At 33.8% G+C, this 25081-nt stretch overlaps 1 protein-coding gene across 32 annotated transcripts in view; it reads right to left on the bottom strand.

Annotated features, from left to right (window-relative positions):
• Positions 1–25081, bottom strand: part of LOC127063756 (cell adhesion molecule Dscam2) — a 162374-nt gene that overhangs the window by 119386 nt on the left and 17907 nt on the right. For 23 of the 32 annotated variants that reach the window (XR_007781469.1, XM_050993902.1, XM_050993913.1 and 20 more), the window contains one exon: positions 7927–7988. The gene's annotated coding sequence lies outside the window, so the exon portion shown is untranslated. Of the gene's footprint in view, positions 1–7926; positions 7989–14913; positions 14930–22458; positions 22605–25081 lie in introns of those variants that run through there. The other 9 variants (XM_050993898.1, XM_050993894.1, XM_050993906.1 and 6 more) reach the window with 3 other exon arrangements.

Genomic DNA, 25081 nt, shown 5'->3' with positions numbered 1-25081 from the left:
ATAAGAAAAATGAATCATTTACACAAACGTAAAGAAAATATATTGACACATTAATATATTATATAATATATAATATACATATATATTATTTTTTGTGTTTATGTGTTACCAAATGTCTGGATAAATTCGACTCATAATTCAAAAATTCAAAAATACTTCAAATAAAACAATCCACTTAACTTTTAATAAGTTTAAATATAATTAGATTGTTCTAAAGAAGTCTAATAGCATTAGCTTTTTATCAATTAATTTAATTGATAACAGGAATAAATAAAGAAAAGTTGTTCTATACGATTCTGCTGGATATTTTACAAAAGTACAGGTCAAAGCTTCTGAAGTATCTTATATATGTACAAATACCCTTTAATCCTTATATAAATACGTATTTCTGTAGATAAAAAGTAAAAATATATAGACTAATTTACGTTTCTAGATAGCTATATATTTATATATATATTTATATATATTTATACATATAAATCTGTATATGCACATACGTATGTATGTATAAATACATGTTTAAGAACTTCTGTGACAAATTTTAAAGATAGAATATAGGACAATTAATAAATAAAACGTTCTCTGTTTATCCTCTTAACTAAAAAAAAATGTTCGACACATAAATACTTTCCGCTACAGAACTTAGAAAAAGAACGACAGAGATTTTCTCTTCTCTCATATACTTAACATAACCGTGTATCATGAAGTACACGACCGCAACGCGACGACCTGTCCGGTCAACGAGCTTTGACTACTACAAGTACTCAGTTTGAGGTGTAAACTATGAATAATTTAGTGGTTGACACTTTTCGAGCAAACAGTCGTCCACGATACCAATTTAAAATTCCGATTAACCTGATCGGACTACTATCCCTACGATCTTCCTCCCCACGAAACATACGAGTTGTCGAATCTCTCCTCCATTTTAATGAACTACAAACTTCTGGAATGATACAACGACGATAACACTTGGAATAAATTTTTGTAATAAATCCTAATTATTATTTTCCTTTTCCTTAAAAAAATTATCTTACGAATTACCTTTGCTTTGTTAATGGAAAATTCGAAATACAAGTACAAAAGCGATAAAGACATGATTGCTTTTATCTTTTGGGATAAACGAAATGACGAATTTGGACGTTAAACGGTAATTGTGTACAAATAAATGTATTCTAGATTGCAAAGCAAACAGTGTGAAATAGACTATCAATGAATAAGAGAAATTGTACGCAAGAGAGAGAGAAAGAGAAAGAGAGTATGCAAACGGTTGGAACATAAATAACGAAGGGTTGGTAAACATCGGAATGAAGTCGCGTTTGTGATCGTTTTAAAAACCGCGAGAGGAAATGCATCGTGAACTTGTTTTTACAACGACAAGAGAAAATATTTGGAAAGAGTTGGGCGAACTCTTTCATAAGTCCATTCGTACCCTTTTGAAGTTGCATATATGAATCACAATCTTTTTGTTTTCTTTCTTTCTTCTTTTTTTTCACTTTCCAGAAATCATTAAAATAATCAATAATTTATATTAGATGTACGTACAAAGTTGTAAATGCATGTAATATGTATAAAATAATTATAAATAAATTAATACGTATTTGCGAACGATGACTTTTGTATTCATGAACGAAGATACTTAGGAGCCGAATAAAAGTGGTCGTTGTTCTATAGCAGCATTTCATCTGGAAAAAAGGCACTTATCATGCAAATCTCTGGAATTCCTTTCGAGAAAAGGATTTGTTGTCGCGAAAAAAAAAGGAAAAGGAATCAAAATAGGAAGGAAAAAAAATTATTTCGTTCCGATGTAACGAGGAAAATTTTTTCTCCACGAACTCTCCATTGGGAAATCTTTTTTATCTATGCGCGTATCTATCCATCTATCTATCCATCTACCTATCTCTCTCTCTCTCTCTCTCTCTCTCTCTCTCTCTCTCTCTACATATATGTGGGTGTGTGTGTGTATGTATGTATGTATGTATTTTTCTATCTTTCAAAGAAAAATCGAGGAAAAATAAAATCTCGAGACGACTTGTGCGAGATATTGTTTTTTCCAAGAAAATAGACTTTCGTTTTCCTACCACCTCGAATTTTCTTTCTTCTTAGGAATAAAAGTAAAAAATAAATAAAAAATACTTCCATACAAAAGTTTAATAGAGAAATTATTTTAGGATTCTACTTAGCCACGTTAAGCATTAAGCGTTCATTACGTTCTCAGGTAGAAAAGTTCGCTTCTACTAACACGTATTCGGACAAAGACGTTCGTTCGAAGGATTACGAAAGGGATATAAAGAGCCGTTCCGGATAGAAAAGATGGTGATGGAGGGTGAGGTAGAGTGGAGTTTGGAACATGGCGAGGTGAGAAAAAGTGCTTTCGTGCTGGATATAAAATAGGAAAGAAAGAAGATATAAGGGTGATATAAGGAAGAAGGAAATATAATAATAACGATTCTCTTTTCTCGAAATTGTATCTCTCTCTTGTGTCTAATAGTAATAGTAATAGTAATAGTAATAGTAAGAAGAAGAAGAAGAAGAAAAAGAAGAAGAAGGAAAAGAACAGAGAAGAAGAAAGAAAAGAAGAAAAAGAAAGAAGAAAAAGAAAAAGGAAGAAGAAATGCTTTATTGTTTCTCACGAAAGAACTCAACGATATCTACATATTTCATTTCTCCTAAAAAACAAAAATCTCTTCACTGCGAGGCAAGATATTTTTCATTATTACAGATCATTCTAATGTATGCTTTTAATTAATCTATCAGAATATAAGTACATTACGTTGCATTATTAAATTACAATACATTAGGTGATTAAGATAATTTGTAAAAAAAAAAGAAAGAAATTCGTTCGTGTATCAATGATTATTATTTTTCTAGTTAATAAAAAAAACAGAAAAATAAAACGTTTTTTTACTTTCTTTTTCCCAGTATATCCTTGCATCTATCTGTCTATCTATCTATCTGTCTGTCTATCTATCTATCTATCTACCTATCCATTTATCTATTTCTCCCTCATACTAAACCGTTTAAAGGCGAATCACGGGCATGACCCTCGAACCGTTTCACCCTTCTGACCGCAGATCCTATAAATAAGTGGCTTTATCGTAACGTGGGCCAGAGAAGCGTATCCCCGAAGGGCAATCATAAGGTGTTTATATTGCGTTACGCTCACACAACGGGTGCTTGGTGGAAACTAATCGTCGGGAGCACCACTAGCACTACGTAGCACGTCTACCCCACTCATCCTCGATATATATCGAGAAAGAGGGTCGAACAATTGCACAAGTCTAGCAAGCGCGAAATTTGAATTTCGTGTAACGAGAATCCATTATGAAGTATTACTCTATTGCAATATAAAAGCGCAAATTGGACACGAATATAAAGTAATTATTGTATTATAGAATTAAAAAGAATTTTTTAATTAAAAGCGAGAGAGAGAGAGAGAGAGAGAGAGAGGTAGAAAATTGTTGTTGTTAAACGGTCGTATAAAAAAAAACCTGCTACGAAAAACGTTTCAAAGAAATTTATGACTGCGAGTACTATTACCGCGAGTTTATTTATTACTGTGAGTGAGATTTTGCTAAATGAAATGCTTAGAAATAAATCGTTTAAAAAAAAAATAACGTCATTAATGAAACATTAAAATGACTTTATTAACCGAACGATAAAATGAAAATGAAAAGTTTTTACAAAACTCTCCTTCATTTTTTAATTTGAAAAAGAGACGTCGAAATAATGTCTAACTTTCTTTTAGATATTATTTCCATTCGTTATTTTGATTCTTCGAAAACAAGAGTAAATCAGATGAGAGCCTCGCGTTCTGCCGCCTTTAAAATACGACCCGTTTTACGATATGACCCTTGAATCACGGCGAACATTCGTGCCACTCTCCCTTTTCATAACTTCTCGCAGCTCCTTCGGTACTTGGCGGCGCGGCAGCTTCACGCACGTGCACCCTCGATCACGCTAGACCGCTCATTCTTATAATATCCCTTCTACAAGCTCGGCTTCTCATATTTTCCAACCAAAAAATGTCACGCAGGGTTTCGGAGGCTCCAAATCTAAAAAGAAAAAGAAAGAGAGAAAGTGATCACTCCTTTCCTTCTCTCTTTCTCTCTCTCTCTCTTTTATTTTCTTGCAACTCCTTTCGTGAATTATCGAAGCTCGAAATTTCGAACAAAAGGGAAAAGACTTACTGCTTTAATAAAAAATGGAAAAAAAGAAAATCAAAGAAGAAAAATCCAAATTTAAAAGAAGCTACGTAAAAAGGTAAATATAAATTGGATCAAATATAAATAAGATTTTCTTTTTCGACATTTTACCTATTATATATATTCTCTCTCTCTTTCTTTCTCTGAAAACTTTTTGAAGATTAACTTTCTTTTTCCTTTTCTTTTTCTTTATTTCTACGTTCGAGCACAATTTCATGATTGAAAATCGTATTTTTCTGTCGTTCCATTCCTTTTCTGTTTTTTATTTTTTTGTTTATTTTTTTTTGGTATTCTTTCTTCTTTTTTTTTTATTCATTTCGTACAAATCTGTGGAACGTCGTGTCGACAACTACTTGTCGATAATCGAACGAGTCTCGTGAATTCATCCACGATATCGTCGATAGGTGGAGAATTTCGAAAGAAAAGAAGAAGAAAGGAGGACAGAGAGAGAAGGATTCGGTCCAATCGTGGTTTTTTTTTGCTTCGGAATTTTTCGATCCCTCAAACCCTGAGATTCCGCATATTACGACGGAAAGGGCGATAGAGCTTGGCAAACGAAAGGAACCCTTACAATTCTCGAAAGAAAAGGGCTAAGAGAGCTGCCTGACTCTCGACGAGATCGATCGAATCGCCATAAGAAAGTCCAACGTCAATGAAATTTAACTACATTATAAAAAGTCTGAGCCCCATTCTAATTACTACATAATCAATTCGCAAAATTAATTTTATGAATTTTGCAAAAGATCTATAACATACTCTTTTCAATCATCGAAAAATTATTTTTCTATTTTTTTTTTCATTAATCAAAATCTGATCTCAGTTTTAATAATTGTTAAATTAGCTTATTAGATGTCATAAAAAAATTTAGTAGTTCTTTCAGTCATTCATCTAACTCGTCAAACTATTTTCTCTTCTTTTTATACATAATATTATTCAAGTAAAATTTAATTTGTCCAAATGTCGCCTTTAATAATTATGAACAATTAACGAGATAAATTTTTACAAATCTAATTAAAAATCAAGATAGTTATTTTTCATCTTTCGTCTCTCTCTTTTTCTCTCTCTTTCTCTCTATCTCTATCTCTCTGTCCCTTTCATTCTCCTTATATATCTATATCTATCTATTACAAAACAAAAGTATTTTCAACATAAATGTTATCATGTTCAAGAAGAATATCGAAAGATATTCTTTTCCTATTCTCCTTTTTCAATTTTCCACAAATCGCGTGTTTTGTCTCTTTCTACCTTTCCTCTCTTTTTAAATATACTAGGTACCCCTACTACACGATTCAAGTCCATCGCTTTGACATTCTGTAAATGTCGCTAGAGAAAGAGAGAGAGAGAGAGAACGAGAGAGAGAGAGAAAGAGAGAAAGTGAGAGAGAGAGAGAGAGAGAGAGAACGAGAGAGAGAGAAAGAAAGAGAGAAAGTGAGAGAGAGAGAGAGAGAGAGAGAGAGATAGAGAGAAAGAACGAGAGAAAAAGAGAGAGAGAGAAAGAGAGAGAGAGGGAGAGAGAGAGAGTGCTTGGCTTTTCATGGGGAAATTCGATTTCGAGCGCTTGTCATCTGACGTTCAATGCTGCTCGAGCGTGCTCCATTCCTCGTACTACGTGAAAGAGACAGAGAGACAGAGAGAAAGAGAGAGAGAAAAAGAGAAAGAGAGAGAGAAAGAGAGAGAGAGAGGATTTGCACGTATCGAAGAACGAGTTTAATAAGTTTGCGAAAATCGCATCTGCGTGGAACCGAAAATGGAAATAGAGAAAAAGAGAGGGGGAGAGAGAGAGAGAGAGTATGTGAGCATGAGAGAAAGAGAGAGAGAGAGAGAGAGAGAGAGAGAGAGAGTATGTGAGCATGAGATAGAGATGAACGTATGCTCGAAAACATCGAAATCGCTAATCCTCATATGCAAAAGGACGCGTTTATGCATTCGTAATATTCGTAATATTTGAAACGTAGCTGGCATATTGGAATGCTCGAGAGAAAGATATAAGATATATACATAGAAAGAAAAAAATATATATATAAAAAGGAAATAAAAAGAATAATAAAAAAAAGAAAAAAAGAAAGAAACGAGGGAGGATGAAAGAGACGAAGTCCAAACTAAAAACGTAGTTCTCGTACGTAATAAAGCCTCGCAAACATCAGGGATACGTATACATATGTATATATGTATATGCACATACACAGTTATGTATGTGCATATACTTACATATCTATTTTCTCATGCGCCAAGTATTCCCATATACGTCCCGTAAGTATCCATAGCTAAAACGCTAAAAGTTATAGACTTCCAAAAGGGCTTAGTAGAATATATCCGCGTTTTGGATCGCACAGCGAATATTTCAAAGCGACGTTTTAAATCCTGTACGTGTATTTGAAAAAAATTTAAATTCCCCAGTAATCCAATATATTCCTAAACGCGAACGAATCCGTAACGAAAAATCCCTACGTGCTATTATACATGTATAATATACATGTGGACAACGAGGTTTCCTGGATCGATCGAATTAAAAATGGCAAGCGTGCGCGCTCGCCCTTATTCGCATGCATATATGTATTTGTGTGTGTGTACAAGCGTACATATTCATTCTCTTTTTCTCTTTCACTTCAATAAATATTCCATCTTTTCAATTTCAATCCTAATTTGAAAATCATTTTTTACAAGATACTTATGCGTATTTTCTTTTCAAAGAAAGAAACGTGGAAACGTAGAGGAAAAAAACGTTTAGGTGAAAATTTGCTAATTGGAACGTAGTATGTCACAATTGTACAAATAGATCAAACGCAGCGCAAAAAGATAGAGTGAGAGAGAGAGAGAGAGATGTACATACATATATCTATATATGTATGTGTATATGTATATATATATAAACATATATATGTAGTAACGATGGGCAGCTGACTCGAGTCGCAGAGCATCTCAATTACCTTTAACCTGTTTTCGACGCAAGGGACACACCAGTGGCTCGTAACAATGAGCAGACTGCTGTTACATTTCCACGGTATCCGACTAACGGTTATATACCCCCGTGATTAGGCTCTCTTATGTGTAGCCGGACACACTCTGGTAAATAACTATATGAACGTTTCTCTCTTACTCTCCTCTTCACTTGTATTCTCTATCTATCTATCTATCCTTCTGTCCGTCTATCTATCTGTCTCTCTCTCTCTCTTTTATAGAGAGAAGTAGAGACCAAGATATTGTATACATATATATATATATATATATATATATATATATATATATATATATATATATATATACATCCCTCTACGTGTCCTATGTATGTCAATGATCTAGGCGTTGCTTTATGGCTACGAATACGTGACGTACCATGTACATCATCTTATATGAATGTTCAATCTCGAAATACACGCTAGGTCGAGCGCGAAGGGTAACACGAACCATCGTGTGTCATTACTCTGTTGCAGACCTCTGCCTAATATAGCTAAAGTGTGTGTGAAAGAGAAAGAGGGAGAGAGAGAGAGATGCTATGAATACTATGCTCTTCATTGTCACGAATATTAACCCTTTGCAATTCTATGTATCCATTATCACGGTTCGTTATAACTTACTAGTCGCGATAACGCAACAATAAACCTGTGCTCCTTAGTAAAAAAAGAAATACTATATATATATATAAATTGGTGTGTGTGTGTGTGTGTCTGTGTATGAAATACATAAAATGAAGATTTTTACTTTCGAATTTTGGAAGAGAACCTACCTCATCAAATCTTATTCATTTAGAAATCTCTTTGGAACATCACCGGTCTGATCGTACTGCTGCTGTAAACAAAAGAAAAAGAGAATTATCGCTAGATAAAAAATATTGATCGAAAATCAGAACATTATGAGAAAAAAGATTTCCTTTCTGCTCTATAATCTTTTTTATTTTAAATGCTACCAAACTTTAAAAGCTTTAACATCTAGTACATGCATATGTATGCATATCGTTCATGCTTCTTCTCTTTCTCACACCCTCTTTTTATTTTTATTTCCACGAGAGATTTATATTTGTTGACATATTGACTTGGTATGTTCGTATATCCATCGCGAGAAAAAGAGAACGATAGTACATTGGTAAAAATTTTGTATCTCAATATGTGTATATATATATATATATATATATTTCTCCAGCATTTGTACTCGTAAAATGGAAAGCTTCGTTATTCGATCGGTCCCTTTCTCACTAAGGGTGTCGACGCGGAAGGTCGCCGGCACATCGTTCAAACCATTTGAAATTCAGATTTAGTGAAAAATAATGCCATTGAAGGCATCGCTCGCTATCGTGCGGATCGTCTCCTACATTCCAATTCACGAGATTCACGAATTCCATAGGAGGATTATTAATACTGACGGAACAATTGCAGATATCTACGTTATTGGTTGATATGATCGTATGCAAATTGCAATGCTTAATAGACTGCCAATCTGAGAAAAAACACTGTCGATCTATAACTGTTGGACCATAGGAGACAATTCTATCACGATAGAAAAAGGAAGAGAAAAAGAGAGAGAGAAAGAAATAAAACTTTATCTCTGTTCGTTCGTAGATTTCTTGTAAATGGAAAAAAAAGATGACTTATGAATTTTTAACATCTCACTCGATAGACTGAAATATTAAACGATCGACGATTAATAACGACTGTCGTCGATTTAACGATTTTCTTTTCCTTTTTTTTCTTTTTTTTTTTTATCATTATTTCCCATCGACTCGATACTTTGGAGTTTATGTTACTGCTCGATTGCTTATCGATGTTACGTTTATTTCACGATCGGAATAAAAAAGGAAAAAGAAAAGAAAAGAAAAAAAACAACAAGAGAAAGGCATGAGATTTATATGGAGATTCCGTTTTATAAATTCGTCGGGAATGCAGCTTGCAATGAATCTAAATCTCTTCCGCGTAACTCCACAAACGATGAAACACGTTCGTGATTTGTAAATAATCGTCCACGACCTCGGAGGTTTACTGTCAAATGCTTGATGTAAATGTAAGTTAAACGATTTGAGTGAATCAGGAAAATGAATATTTGCTAATCGTAAATCATACGATATACGTGTTGTCTATTTCAGTACTAATCCTAATCTAACAAACAATTAAAATGACCTAGATTTAAACGAATATCATTCGAATTATTTAAAATTATAAAATACATTCTATGTAATTTATCAAATCATAATAAACATTTTGATCGATTTTTTGTATCAATTAAAAATAATGAAGAATGAAAGATATCGATATATATAGAAAGAAAAGAGAAAAAAAACTCAATGAAACAAGTAGTACGATTTGTACAAATTTGTCTTTGAAAGTAAGATCAAAGGAAAGGAATCATTGGCTAATACAAAAGCTACGATTCGAACGATTCGAGTACATCGATACTTTTCGTAATTCGTTTCTCTTGTGATCCTACAAAAATTTTTCTCTATCTCTATCACTTTCTTTCTCTCTCTCTCTATCTATCTCTATCTCTATCTCTATCTCTCTCTTTCTCACTCTCTTACTTTCTACTACCTAGCGTTCTCGGCTTTGTCTCTATCCGCGAAACGGACAACGAAATCGGTAAGCCGCTTAGAGACTTAGTAGACCCGACGAAAATTCTAACCGTTCGGCCTGCTTCATTCTGCTAGACGAAACGCGAAACGAAATCCTTCGGCTTGTTTCTCTTCCTCTGTCGTTTCTCTCGATAGCGCTCATCTTTCTTTTCTTGTACTTCTTTTTCTCTTTCTTTTTCATTCTTTTTTTTTGTATATACCACTTAATCACTTTATACACTTCTTATCAACGAACTTAAAACAGCTTATTCATTTATATATATATTTATATATATATACACACATATATATATTTTATGTGTGGTATGTATGTATTTGCAGAGACTGGTATTAAACGAGAAAACTCGAACTCGAATAAAAAATTGAAATTTTATTCTTAAGAAAAAAAGAAGCAAAAAAGACAAAACCTTTCTCAAGAAAGTTATTGCTAACTTTTAATTATTCCGATAAAAAACTTTCTTTTCGAACTCGTACCAATGATCATTCGTTAGATCGTAAACATATGTATACATGTATGATACCGAATGCAAGTTCGATGAAAAGAAAGAAAAATGAGAAGAAAAGGAAAAGAAAAAATATATATATAAATATATAATATGAGAATGGATGGTGGGAGATAGTGGGAAGAGGGATGGAAGAGGAAAAAAGAAGAAGAAGGAAACAGGAAAAAATAAGAATGTACATACATACGTATAAAAGAAAGATGGGTGTCGACGCGAAATACTATGTTCGAACCGTAACGAAAAATCTAGATGTGAACTCGGAATAAGATGAGAGAAAAAAGAGAAAGAGAGAGAGAGAGAGATAGACAGAGAAAGGAATAGAGATAGAAAAGAGGATAAAAAAAATAAAAGCAAGCAAACGAACGAACGTGGAAAATCGATAGGATGCGTTAGTCATTCCAACACGAAAACGAATATCGGCGAGTGAACTTTTCCAAGCTTTCGATGACACGAAGCAACAGCAGCTGCTGTATATTCTCTGTTACATAATACGAAAAGCTTTCCGAACGAGAAAAAGAGAAAGAGAAAGAATGAGAGAGAGAGAGAGAGAGAGAGAGAGAAGCATTTATAAAAAAAAAAAAAGAAATAAAAAAGAAAGGAGGACAAATATTCCAAAAAGGGAGAGAGCAAAAAATAGTTTATTTTTATCTAGCTTAATACCGAAATCAAAGCTTGCTGCGATCGTTAGCGCGAGCTTGCTTTGTTAGCAAATTAAAAGCGCTCGTTACGCGCAAACAAGAATGTTTTCAAGCTTTGCGTACGGCTGCCATGTGTTTATCCTTTTTCCTTCTTCTCATCTCTACCTTGATTCTCTCTTTCTCTCTCTCTCTCTTCTTCTACTTTTTATTTTTGTTACGCGACCGAAAGTAGCTTATCCATTAATTTCGTTTAAATGAGAGAAAATATGAAAAGAAAGCGATTTTAGATTAAAACCTTTGAGTTAAAATCGAAATTTCGAAATTTCGAAATACGTCGAATGTAGTCTTGATAATAACGATATATTTTTCAATAAAAGATCATTTCATTCGCTTCCGTGAACATTATAGTCAAAGTTTTACGCATACATCGTACATACATATACATATCTGTGTAATGTACGTAAGTATATACGTTATCGAGACAAAGAAAAACTTGTGTAGTCGATGTTCGCCAAAGAAATAAAAAGAATTTTCTCGCCCACAAGCAAGTCTTCTCGATGCAACATTATTCTCTCTTCGCGAAACTTTAACGTTATTTGAATTTTAAAATCTAACTTCAGCCTTTACTAAAAGTTTTCACATCGAATGAGAGAAACCGTGACTTATCAGGTGATCTCTCGCGGTATATAAAAATATCATATACAGTGATCTTTTGCTAACGATTATTTTTTATTTATCTATTTTTTGTTTTATCCTTTTTTTCTTCATCGAACAGTACGATTTTCGTTTCGTTACTATTTATTTTCGTGAGTAAATATGTCATGTTCAATACTCGATGATATTTTCAAAAGTATTCACGATAAGAAGAGTATCACTCGTGTCCTTTCCTCGTTTCAACTTCGACATCGAGAACGAAACGTTCTTCGATTCCACCGAAGGAAAGTACCACCGAATAATACGTATGTAGATCCTTCTTCGAAATTTAATATTCCTTGGAGAACAGAGGAAAAAGATAGTTCGGCTTTTTAAATCATTTCAATGAGAGACTATGTGAACAGACTCGTTTGATTTTCGTTCCGAATCCATGAACCAAAAATTTTATAAAATTCAAATGCAGATATATATATATGTGTGTGTGTGTGTATGTATAGATGGATATATGTATAAATATAGATATGTATCGAGAATATATCAATAACAAGTTATAATATTATACGTGTATATACACTTATTATAATAATATTATTTTATTGTATCCGAAATAATGTATACGTACATATATGCACTATAGTGTACAGCCTATATAATATTTTAATAAAATTATTTAATAAAGTAATTTTAATTAAAAAATATTTTAATTAATTATTTTAATATTATAATTGCACATAACAACTGTATTAATATCCAAAAGATAACAAGATATAATAATATATATATATATATATATATATATATGTGTGTGTGTGTATGTGTGTATGTGTACCCACTTATCTGATTAAAATACTTTAATATAGATACCTGCACTGAAAAATTATATGCAACCATTCATTAACAAATATTCATGTAAATATAAACGTTCATTTTTCATTTCGTCTATCTCTTCCAAACTATAATATTATTAACGAATGATTCGACTACGCTTTGAGAAATCATAAAAAATAATCATTGAAAAAGAATTTACTATAGGTATATATAGATATCGAAATAAAATGAAGAAAAAGAAGAAAAATAAAAGAAAATAGATCAAGAAATGTAAGAGAAAAGATAAAGAAACGTAACATTTTCGGTACATCGATCCTGTGTTCACCGTACGTATATCTGAAAAATGCATTTGTAGCTTGCACGACCTGACGAAACCCGCTTCTTTACAGTTCCCAAGATGACTTTCTATTCTCGTTTTGTTTCCAACTTCGACGATAAGTTTACACGCCGGCGTGCCAGCAGTTCCTAACGGAATGCTCGATGTTTCAAATATCGCACATTTCTTTTCGTAAATATACGCCGAGCTCTCGAAAATTATTTCAATATCATTCAAAACTGAATAAATTTCTCTACGTTGAATAAAATACCTCAAATTATGTTAATATATGTAGTTATTACAAATATTATTATGTAGATATTACAAAATTACGAAAGAAGTATTTTAAAAATTTAACCAAAAAAAAAAGAAAAAGGAAACATTTGAAAACTAATTATTAATTAATTCACTAGTCCATAAAATATAAAATCTATTAAATGTATAAATTTAATTTTTATCATTTTTTCTATATACATATACATTCAAAATACTCTTTCTCTGCCTCTTATTGTTTAAATCTCGAAAAATTTATTCACTTTGAGAAAACGTTCGATCATTTTCGGGACTCACTGTAAATATACGTATATCCTCTCTCCTTCTCTTTTCCCTCCCTCTCTTTCTCTCTCTCTCTCTCTCTCTTATAGAGCCAACATTACTCGCGCACTTTTAGAAGAGTAACCACCGAGTCCGTTCGAAACTTTATGAAACCTTTCGTCGTTTCGCCCAGCTCTCAACTCTTGCGGCCCAACTTTTCCTCCGCGTAACGATTTTTCTCCGATCTCTCTTCTTCTCCGACTACCTTTTAATATCCTTTCCAGAACGCGTTGAAAGCAAAAATCCGAAAGTACACGTTCATCCTCGTCGAAAAAAATCGAAGTAATCTATAAAATATCGATAAGACGTTTTACGTCGAATTGAAATTGATTTAGATGGAAAGCAATGTAACAGAAGAGAAAAAGAAATTAAGAAAAAAACAAAAAAATAGCTACTATAAAAATATTTTCCCACTCTCTCGTTGTTTTCAACGATCCGAGAATTACGATAAAAATCTGTGTGTATGCCTGCGATGAATCTCAATAAAAAAAATTTTCATGCTAAATCGTTTGTAAAATTATTTATCGTCAAAAATTCGGTAGAATTCGCAGTTTGTTCATTATTCATTTACGTATCTACAACAAATCGTATGATACCACGATGAAAGAATCCATGAAAAAATACGTAAATGATATCGCTAATGATTCACGATAATCGCTCGAATGTATGCCAGAGATTCCTAGCGATCGTAAATACATATACATATGCATGTATATACGTATATAGAGTAAATATATATACATACACAAACGTATTTCATTATTCATTCTCGTAACGATATAAAGCGTAACAATATACATACATACATACATACATACATACATCCGTACATACGTATATATATGTATATACATATATAAATAAACATTTATATGTGTACATAGATATAGATATCTACATCGAATCGTATCGTCCAAACGAATTTAACGTCGATAATTGTCGACGGACGTGTTTGTCGTTATCATTAGCGCTGCTTTCCAACCCCTACACATTCAACCCTCTCGTTCAACCTCTCTCTACCGTTTACTTAATAATTTGTAATCAACGAATTATACGAATAGACAACCCGAAACGAGAGAAAACAATATAATGAAAATTATAGTCGCCGAGTTATTCGTCCTATCTTCTTCCGAAAATGATTCCTGCATTTCTCTCTACTCTTCATTTTAATTAATAAATCCTATTAGAAATAAACAAGAAATTCATCCGATAAACAAGCGTTCTATTTATATGAAAATGCAATGCGAGTATCGTATACATACATACATATATATATATATATATATATATATATATATATATAAAATAAAATAACATTTCATTTGTCTTTCATATCAATGAATGACACTTTTCTATAAGGAAAACAAAAACATCATTCAATTTATTACTAAATCAATTTACGATAAAAAAAAGAAAAAATTTGTATATACATATATAGTAGATGTAGATATTTTTATACCTATTTTCAAAATCTTTTAAAATCATTTCTCCCATCAAATTAATATACTATCGATATTTAATTTCGAGAGAATGGTACAAAGAGAGATAGAGATAGAATGCAGGACATTCTGCGACAGTCCTAGTTCCATATCGGCTTTCATAAGTGCATTACCATGCTTACCGTTTGATTAAATTCGCCGATGTATGGATCGGGTCCTGTAAAGTGATATTCGAATCGATCAATCGCACCACCCTATTTTCACCTCTTCTACCCCTCTACCCTTCCTTTCCCCGCCCGTCCATCCTGTCCTCCACTTTCCAATACGCCCTACAAAAGCTGAAGCGAGAGAGAAACAGAGAGAGAGAGAGAGAGAGAGAGAGAGAAAGAGAGAAGGAATTTTCGATGTCACGAAACAGGAGGATCAAGAGGGTAACACGAACCGTTCGCGCTTTTCCATTCTCGTTGGCTACCGTGTTCCGTTTCTGAAATATGTAACGTGACGCTTCTGGCAAAGAAAAAACGATTACAAGCTTGTTACGTTTACGAGTTCAGAATAGTGAAGATATAGGACTTAGAGAAGTTAAAAGATCGTTTATTATTCCGTATCTAAGAGATAATCCGATTTCGAGTGAACATCGATGGATGGATGAGTATAATGTGCGTGTTTGATGTTTGTGTGTGTCCGTGCACGAATGCCTAGATATATACGTATTTACTTATACGTACATATGTTCATGGCTTTTGTTTGATTCAAAAGAGAACGCAATGAAAGATGTAATAGCTCATTTCGTAACGCATCTATTGTTCGATAGATTGTTTGAAATATAAAATGAAAGAGAATCGATAGAGTTAATATTGTATAATGATTTTACTTTAAATTTTTCATTTATATTATATTATATAAGTATACGTGAGTTTTTCTTTTCTTTTTCATTTCTCTTTTTCTTCTTCTTTCTTCTTTTTTCTTTCTTAATTTGTAATTACTATGAAAGTCTGACGAAACTCGAATTCGAAGATAGTCATTATTACTTCGCATAGAGGAAGAATAAGATGAAATGAAATTATTAAAGAGATGAAATTTCGAATTTGTATAAGATGTGAAATAAAGTATGAAATTGGAAAGTAGAATGAACGAAGGTTTCCCTTTGGTATTCCTCTTTTTCTATTTCTCTCTCTCCATTTCTTGTTCTTACTTTTTTACCTAACATCTTTTCCAGGATTTCAGTTTTCATTATTTTCTCTATTACTAACAGAGTAATTCGAACTATTTAACGATAAGGATTCTTAAAAGTGAAAAAATAAAAACGGAGAGAGAAAATGAGGAAGTGCATCTCGCTTAATCAACTACCTCAAATTCTCCGAAGAAAAAAAAAAGAAAAATTAACTTGATCGACAAATTATCGATTTCAATAATCATTTTGAAAAAAGGAAACTATAAACAAACCATTAACCGTTTAATTACTGAACATAATGAAATTATTAATGATATGCATATTATAAAATTGATTACAATTTTATCGAATAAAAAAATATTAAATTCATTAATAGAAATTACCAAGGAATTCATCGGAAAGCTTAACTATTAGATTTAAATCCTGGCCAAAACTGAACCTAAATACGATTAGACTAAATCTAAACTAAACTTAATCCAATGATTAACAATTTACATACCCTTTAATTGATCAATTAGGTAAGTACTAATATTACCAAATAAAAAAGATATTAAATTTATTAACAAATTATCCATGAATTGGTTTGTGAAGCTTAATAGTTTCATTGAAATCCTAGAACCTGAATTCAACGAAGGACCGCAAATGATTGGTAGAAAAAAAATGCATCACGCTCTTTGATCATGAATACACATTCAACCAACCAGCCAACCAACCATCCAACCAGCCAACCAGCCAGCGCCCTCCTCATACATCCATACATATACACAAATATAGACGAATATAATATACATAGACACAAGTTAACTATTTTGCAGCTCGTTAACGGTACACGATCGGTAACGGTCGTACATGCGGGCCATCGCCGACGAACCAACGAACGAACGAACGAGCGAGCATTGGTGCATTATGCGCGCTCGCGCACTGAGATTATCCATTCGGCGTATTATCTGGCTGGTCCGAAGTTGCGTGGGTGTCATCCTCGCTTTCCGGATATATGCGTGAGAGCAGAGCAACCGGCGTATACGTACACCGCGGCGAACCTCGAAATTAACGGGCAGTGAGCGTAATTATTTCAATGGTCACAGTGGTTAGTTCACCGAACGACCTACATTTCGTCCAGCCACCTCATTCCTCCTCCTTCCTCCTGTCCCCTCCTTGCCCCCAATTTGTCCACCTTCTCCTCTCTTTACACCCCTTGTACCTCTAATATTCAACATTACCGACACAGTGAACCCAACATTCGAAATATATCCTAATTCCGTTAAATTAATAATCATCGATCATGCGTTACATTTATACTTATTGCTCTCTCGCTCTCTCTCTCTCTCTCTCTCTCTCTTTCAGATACGCATACACATGCGTACTCACACACACAGAGACAGACGGCCAAACAAACACAATCTGTCGATCTATGTTCTCTATATCTATACATCCGACGAATCATCGTGTAATAACTTAGATTACATTTTATCGGAAATCAATAGTAGTGATCTAATCTTTCTAAAGGGAAAATATTGACCAATCTTTTTAGATACCATCGTATATCGGATGTATGTTTATTTTAATTTGAAAAATAATAATAATAATTATAAGCTATCAAAATATTTGATCGAGTAGAACAAAAATATGTTATTCAAAGGTTTCGTAAAAGAACTTATTGTTCGTATCGTTTGATGCGTGATACTTCGATGCGGGCTATTCTTCTCCTCTTTTTATTAAGTTTTTTTTATATATATATACATAAACACAAAAACATCGGACCACGCATGACATAATGCTAGAGAGAGAGAGAGAGAGAGAGAGAGAGAGAGAGACAGAGACAGAGAGAGAGAGAGAGAGAGAGAGAGAGAGAGAGAGAGAGAGAGAGAGAGTTGTAGGAAAACTCCACTAGAGAGAAGAGATAGAAGGTTTAGAAACGCGCATTGAACGGAATTGAAAAGCTCGTCCCGTTGCTTTTTGTATGCCGAAAAAAATAAATCCTCGCTCCGCTTTGCGTACACGTTGCTTATTAAAAAGTGAGGATAATGAAACCCTCCTCTACTATTACGACGACGACGACGACGACGACGATGACGACGACGACGACCACTCGAAAAAAAAATGAGAGAGAAAGAGAGAAAGAAATAGATAAAAACACGCATCACATGTGTGAAAAAAGTGTGTGTATGTACAATATATATATAAAATACACAGATATGTGTACATATATATATATATATTCTCTCTTTCTCTTTGCATTTCCCATACGTTTCGTCGCGACATCCTTCGCTGTGGGAATCGCCGTTAATACGAGTCGCCGCTTATCGAAACGCGTCTGTGATCCTTTTGAAAAGCTTCGATGTATGTATCTACGTATATATCCTATCGGAGCTTTCGAAAGCTCCCGATAGCGAACATAACGAGAGTACCTACGTACTATATACTCTGCTTACGTATATCGAAAATCACTCTTCCGTAAAACGTAGGACTCGTTTGCCCTTCTACCTTTTTTCAATCCCAACACGACATATATCGCGTACTCGTTTAAATTTCCAAAAAAATCTCTACTGATTTATGCATATTTTGAAATAATTCGGATAGGATATCGTGAAAATATTAATAACGTAAAAATATTATAAATGTTAACATATATCCACATATAATATACATATATCATTAATACATATTTTGTTACTTTTAATTCTTTGCTCTATGAAGTCATTATTGAATTTTGATATATGAAACGGAGTTAATTGAAAAATTATTTCAATAATATATGATGTACGTACACTTACTTACGTATATATAAAATATCAAAAACAAAAAACAAATCACCGATTTGAAAAAAAAATAAAATAGAGAAGTAATTAAAACACACAATTGTAATGCAAATAATAAATTAGGAAACAATATATTCGTTGATCTTCTTGTTTTTGATAATAAATATTATTTATTTTTGATTCGTCTTACGACGATAACGAGATTTCATTTATTTTGCAAAAAGGAGCAACAGAGTTACATCACTAGGAAGTTACAAAGGGAGCATTGAAGGAAAGGAGAGAAAGAGACAGAGACAGAGAGAGAGAGACAGAGAGAGAAAGACAGAGAGAGAGAGAGAGAGAGAGAGAGAGAGAGGAAAGCACGTCATCGTCGACTCAATTGATGTGACTATGTTCCAGTTCAAGTATACTGGACCGTTCGTCTGTCCACGTTCAAAGGAGTTTGACTCGTTGCTTCTGAGTATGGCAGCATAGAACTCCGACTTTGAAATTGACTGCTAACAGACTACTCGTTCTCTTCCTAATAGAGAAATGCCTTTACAATGGAATGTTAATCCTTAGAAATGATTACTTTTTCAAGCGAAAAAATAAGAAAGAGAGAGAGAGAGAGAGAAAAGGAAAGAAAAACTTTTCCCGTCGAATATTGACGTTTATAACAGAACAATGAAATTTAATGAGAGAAAATGCAATAGATATATCGTATTAACGAACGAATGGTGATTTCTCGTTATTAAAGAGGAGCTAACATATCGATCTATGTCCGAATTTATTGTGAAAATTTCTAAATTATATTCCATAACGTACAGTATATAATACAAAAACAAAAAGAAAGGAAATTCGATATCGATGTTACAATGACAAATCAATTTGTAAAGTATCATAGTTTAAATTCTTAAAACACGCGAACATATACAATAAATTAAATAAAATTTAATCGAACAATTTAAACAACTTTAGTATAATATCATATTTTCTTAAATATAAGATAAATCGATTGAGAGCCTATGAGAAACGTGAAATTATGATAGCATTAGACTGCTACATTTATCACCATTTCAAAAGATACATAGACCTTAGATAGATCAGACAGATGGATTCTCACGCTTGCTTGGAATAGTTAGGATAGACGAGCACACGGCTGCTACTGATGCTACTACTGCTACTGCTACTAGTGCTACTGTTACAATGGCAGCAATATCACGAAATTATTAATCCGACTGCACCGGTGCACGCGGACGTTTCGGGTCGTCGCACGTCCAGACGCCTGCTCTCTCTCTCTCTCTCTCTCTCTCTCTTTCACTCATTCAGAGCTGGATCTCTCTCTCTCTCTCTCTCTCTCTCTCTCTCTGTCTCTCTTTGTCGCTTCTGCTCCCTCTTCCTCTGTCTAGTAGTCTCGTAGTAGAACACGAAATATCTCGTACGTACGTTTCGTTTTACGCACAGATACCAACCAGAAAGAATGAGCATACACAGAGACAGGCACCGGCACACGCACACAAACTTGACAGGAGGAGGGTGAGCAGAGATGCGGCGCAATTAATGGGCGAATGCCAGCGAGATAACAACCTCAACTTTTTTAATAATAACGCGTGTTTTTTCGCGACCCTGCGACATGCGCTCCCGTTAGGAGCCACTTTGGATTATTTCGCAATGCCGTCCTTACCCGTCGCCATTTCTATCAACCCTCTCTCTACTCTTTCCACTATCGGCGATCCCTCTCTCTCTCTCCTTCTCTTGTTTTCTCAAAAAATAAAAAAATAATAAAAAATAAATAAATAAAAAACCTATGGCAAAAAATATTCCCTTGTTAAATTGAAATCGTTTCGAAACAAAATTTCCCTATAAAACGCTCCTTTTATCTAGATACGCAGATGTTAGGGGGAAAAAAAAGGTAAATCGAACGAAAAAAAAAAAGAAAAAAAAGAAAAGATCAGAAATATTAATTAAAGATGAATAAAATTTATATAAATGGTCGGAAATGTACGTAATACACGTCTTGAATAATTTGATTAAGCGAGACGAAGATCAAACGTGGGAATATTCATTCGATTGCCACGTCAAGATTATATCCAGTTCAAAAAATAATCTCGAAGAAAAATTACTCCAACTGAAAGATCTTCCCTTTTGCTCCGATTCCTCGATTTATCTCTCAAAAGAAAATGAGAGAGAAAAAGAGAGAGAGAACGGCGACAAAGAAGACGACGACAACATCGCGATTTCCCTTCGTATTTACAGCGAAAACGTCATTTGCGACGCACGCGAGCAAATAAAAGAAAGATAAACTACGTGATAAAGAGGGAGATAGAGATAGAAAAAGAGAGAGAGAGAAAGTGGGAGAGGGAGAAAGATAGCATTAAATTACAAAATAGTTTCGTGGTAAATAACGAGAAGAAAGTTTGCCTGGAGCTTTGGATGAGCTCTTCCCTGTCGCTTTCTTAGGTCCTCTCCAAAATATATACACACATATATACACACACCCACACAAATATCTAGAGAGTACTCAACTATGACACATGCTCATCCCACAACATTCTCCGTTATTTCTTTCCTTCGTAAGAGGCTTCTCCATTGCTCGTCGTGCTGCGGTCGAATCGAATTTAATTACCGATGTGCAGATATTTACTTCGTACACCTAGCAACTACGAAGAGTCGCGAAGAAAGATGGTGAGGGTGAAGAAGTAAGAGAGAGAGAAAGAGAGAGAGAGAGGAAGACGACTGGAGAGAGGTAGGACGACTGGAAAGCTCGTTAAAAATTTAATTTTGCACGATGACGGAACTCCTGCTATCCTCTTCCTCTCCTTCCTCTCTCTCTCTCTCTCTCTCTCTCCTTGCCTCTTCTACTTTCGCTTCACGCTTCAGACAGTACGTCACTTCAGAGGTCATACGATGTTTTCTACGAAGATTTTTATTTAACGATGCGAAGATTAACGAGAGCCCATCGATCTTGCTTCGTGTTTACGAATACACGTTACGTTCGTTGATTTTCGAGTGTGAAGTATAAACATGAATGAGAAGGAGAAAGAAAGAGAGAGAAAGAAAAAGAAAAAAAGAAAAAGAAATAAATATTAAGTATCACGTATTTCTTTATGTGGATAACACGTGTGAACGTATGATACAGTTATTATCAAAGCCGGAAAAGCAAGATTGGAAAGATCGTATCAATTTTATCTTTAACTCGTTAATTTACGTCGTGAACGCGAATATCGCCATCTTTTACCGGTCGTGTGATAAATCGATCGATTCCTGCCGCGTCCTCCAATTATTTCGGCCACTCGACGCTCTTCCGATTGCTACAATGTTATAGCGGACACGTTTGAAATGGCGAACGCGATCAATACGTTTCGCACGTTCTTTATTCTCTCTTTCGACGACGATCAAATTGTCACCCTACATAACAAATATATATTGTGTGTGTTTGTGTACGTAGATATGTAATACGATGAATTATTTAACGATTGCAAAAGGGAAAGGTTTTGTTATATAAATATACTTTATCGAGAAATTAATTTCATATGAAATTATCAAATTATCATTAAAAATCACTTTTCAGTTCGTTTTTCATTTACCGATATTTTTAATCGACGGTTTATTACTTATACTCTCATAAAATTATAGGCGCAAAATTTGTTCTTATGACCTATACGTAATGGACGATAGAACGAATACAGTAACGTTTACAATACTTTAATAATTAATCCTTCTTAGCGGTGATAGTATCGTTTGATAGTAATGTACGATAAAATATTAAGAGATCGCCATTTTCTATGTTTAATTATTCTATGATTACTAATTACCTAGTTTGATGATCGTTGATTATTTTAAAGTTCTACGCCATATTGCTCCTTTCTTTCCTGCCTCTTACGGGAGATGTTGTCGCTTCGAAGGTCCACGATGAAAAGAAGGAGAATGACTCACGAGAAGGTTAACTTTGAAGATCACTTCATAGATGTTTACATATTTTGTACTATTGATCGATCAATAATAAGATACCGATTTCGTCAACAAACCCACGAATTGTATTGTTTACATTTTCATGTTATTATATGTACATTTATCTTTTCACACAATGTTCTCTCCGATAAAATGATCATTATATTAATGTAATATTTTTATTATTAATATAAGTCTCATAAAATAATTTATCGTTGTTAATTTAAATGATCCTTATTCATTCGCTATTATGATCAAACTTATCTCTTTTTCATTAAACATTCATTCACTAAAAACGATTCAATAAAAAACTATATATATAATTTTAAACTATTCTTTTTCTTTTAGAGTTAATATATTAATTTTTTCAGCGATATCATGTATAGAAAAATTATAACCACGTAACGACATTGTTTCTTGTTAATCATATAATAAGAATCGAAAGATGACATTTTATTAAAAAAGCAAAATTAGAATGAAATGTCGATGAAAATCTCTACGAAGATATTCCTAATTTCGATAGAGAAGAAAGAAAGAAAATGAAGGAAGGAAGGAAGGAAGGAAGGAAGGAAGGAAGGAAGGAAGGTGGGAAAGAAAGTATATTAAAGTGATTTCCGTTGGCTACGACTAGGTAAGCTACCCTTTTCTAGTCTTCGCACTTGCTTGTCCGCCAAGTTTCGCGAACTTACAAACTGCTGACTACACACTCGCTTTCAGAAAACTTTTCGACGATCACCATGCCATGAGACTGTATCTATCCCATACTATATCATTCTCTTCCTCTTTTTCTCCCTCTCTCTTTCTTTTTCTAACTGTTCCTCCTAATGCATCTCTATTCTTCTTCGCTTCGGACATTTTCAATAACAACTTCGAAAGAAAGAGAAAGAGATAAAAGATCTTTCGATAAAGTCCGTAAATCTTTGCACGAGGAAAAACGCGTTCGCAAATATTATTTATCATTCCCCAAAAAGAAAAACGAAAAAATAAATCACAAAAATGTATTTAACAAATGATACCTAATAAATGATACCTACCAAATAATACATAAAGATCTTGTTTCTTTCTTAATTTTTATTCTCAATTGATGAACGCAAAACAGGAATGCAGTTTTCTCATACAAACTCATAGTTCCTCACATTTCAATTAATTCGGAGTCGTGTTTGTCGATAATAAGAAGAACGATTGTTGGGAATAACGTTTCCTCTCTTTCTCTGTATATCTATCTCTCTTTTTTCCGTCCTTTTTCTTTTTTTTTTTTCTTTTTTAATCCAGTCAGAACGTAATCGCAATTATCTCGGTACCGTTACGTCGAAAGCCGCAGCAAATTGCGGATGGTGGATCGAAGGGCTCGTACTTTCCCGACTACCTTTGCTCATACCTTTACGCTCGTTACCTCACTGGACTAAGTAAGTGGAAGGGAATAGATAGGACTCTATAGAACGTCAGGTGGTTAGGGAAGCTCGTAAGTGTGTATGTAATACCGAGTGAAAGAGAAAAAAAGAAAATCCAGTCAGTTCTCATATCGTCAGAGTTTTGCTGACGTCAAGAAGAAGAATATTTCGAAATTCAAGGCCGAATGATTTTATGGAACGTTTCGCGCCTTTTCCCCGTTAAACGAGCACGATTATTCGCCCGACGAACGTTAAAAGGTTTATTCCGTTCTCTCTCTCTCTCTCTCTTTTTCACTCATTCTCATTCACTCTCGTTCCTCCTTCCAAAATATCAATTTTATTTGCCGCCGAGATTTTATATTTCACGCTTCGAATTTTTTCTTTTTCTTTTTTTTTATTCGTACAAAACTCAACGTGAGAAGCAATGATAATAATTATGATTTCTTTTTATCTACGTTTATTCGAAGATTCGAATCATTTGATTAAAACTTTTTCTCAGTTTACTAATTGCTATCGATCGTTTCTATAAGAAAACGTATAAATGATATCTATATATAAACCTTCCTCGGCAGAATTTCAAAGGCAGAGAAAAGAGTAAGATGGAAAAAATAAAAGAACGAGATTCGTTAGGATCAAAATCTTCCTTCTTCTTTGCACCGTCGTATCGAATTCCGTTTGATTTTTGAATGTCCCACGACATCCTTTGAAATAGAAGGAAGAAAGAAGGAAGAGAGAGAAATAGAGAGAGAGAGAGAGAGAGAGAGAGAGAGAGAGAGAGAGAGAGAGAGAAAGATAGCGTGCAAAAAGTTCGAGGAAGAATTTCACTTCGTAAAACTTAACGGCCGGACGAACTAATGAAGTATCTCGAATCCCTCGAAAGTCAACAAAGTTTCATTAAGGCGGAAGTGGCTCTTACTACTCTATGCAGCCGCTTTTCCTAAATGAGTACCCGCCTTGGTAAATTAAATCGATATTTCTCCCAACTTATCGTCCTCGATAATCCAACGAAATACGAAATATACAAGCACTGTCACGTACGATCTTCGATTAGAAAATTGAAAGGACAATTTTCCAAATTCAAAATCTCTTTCGACTT

This window comes from Vespula vulgaris, chromosome 5, assembly GCF_905475345.1.
Source record: "Vespula vulgaris chromosome 5, iyVesVulg1.1, whole genome shotgun sequence".
Lineage (NCBI taxonomy): Eukaryota > Metazoa > Arthropoda > Insecta > Hymenoptera > Vespidae > Vespula > Vespula vulgaris.
Note: the sequence above shows the minus strand (reverse complement) of the source record. Positions and strands in the feature narration are given on the sequence as shown.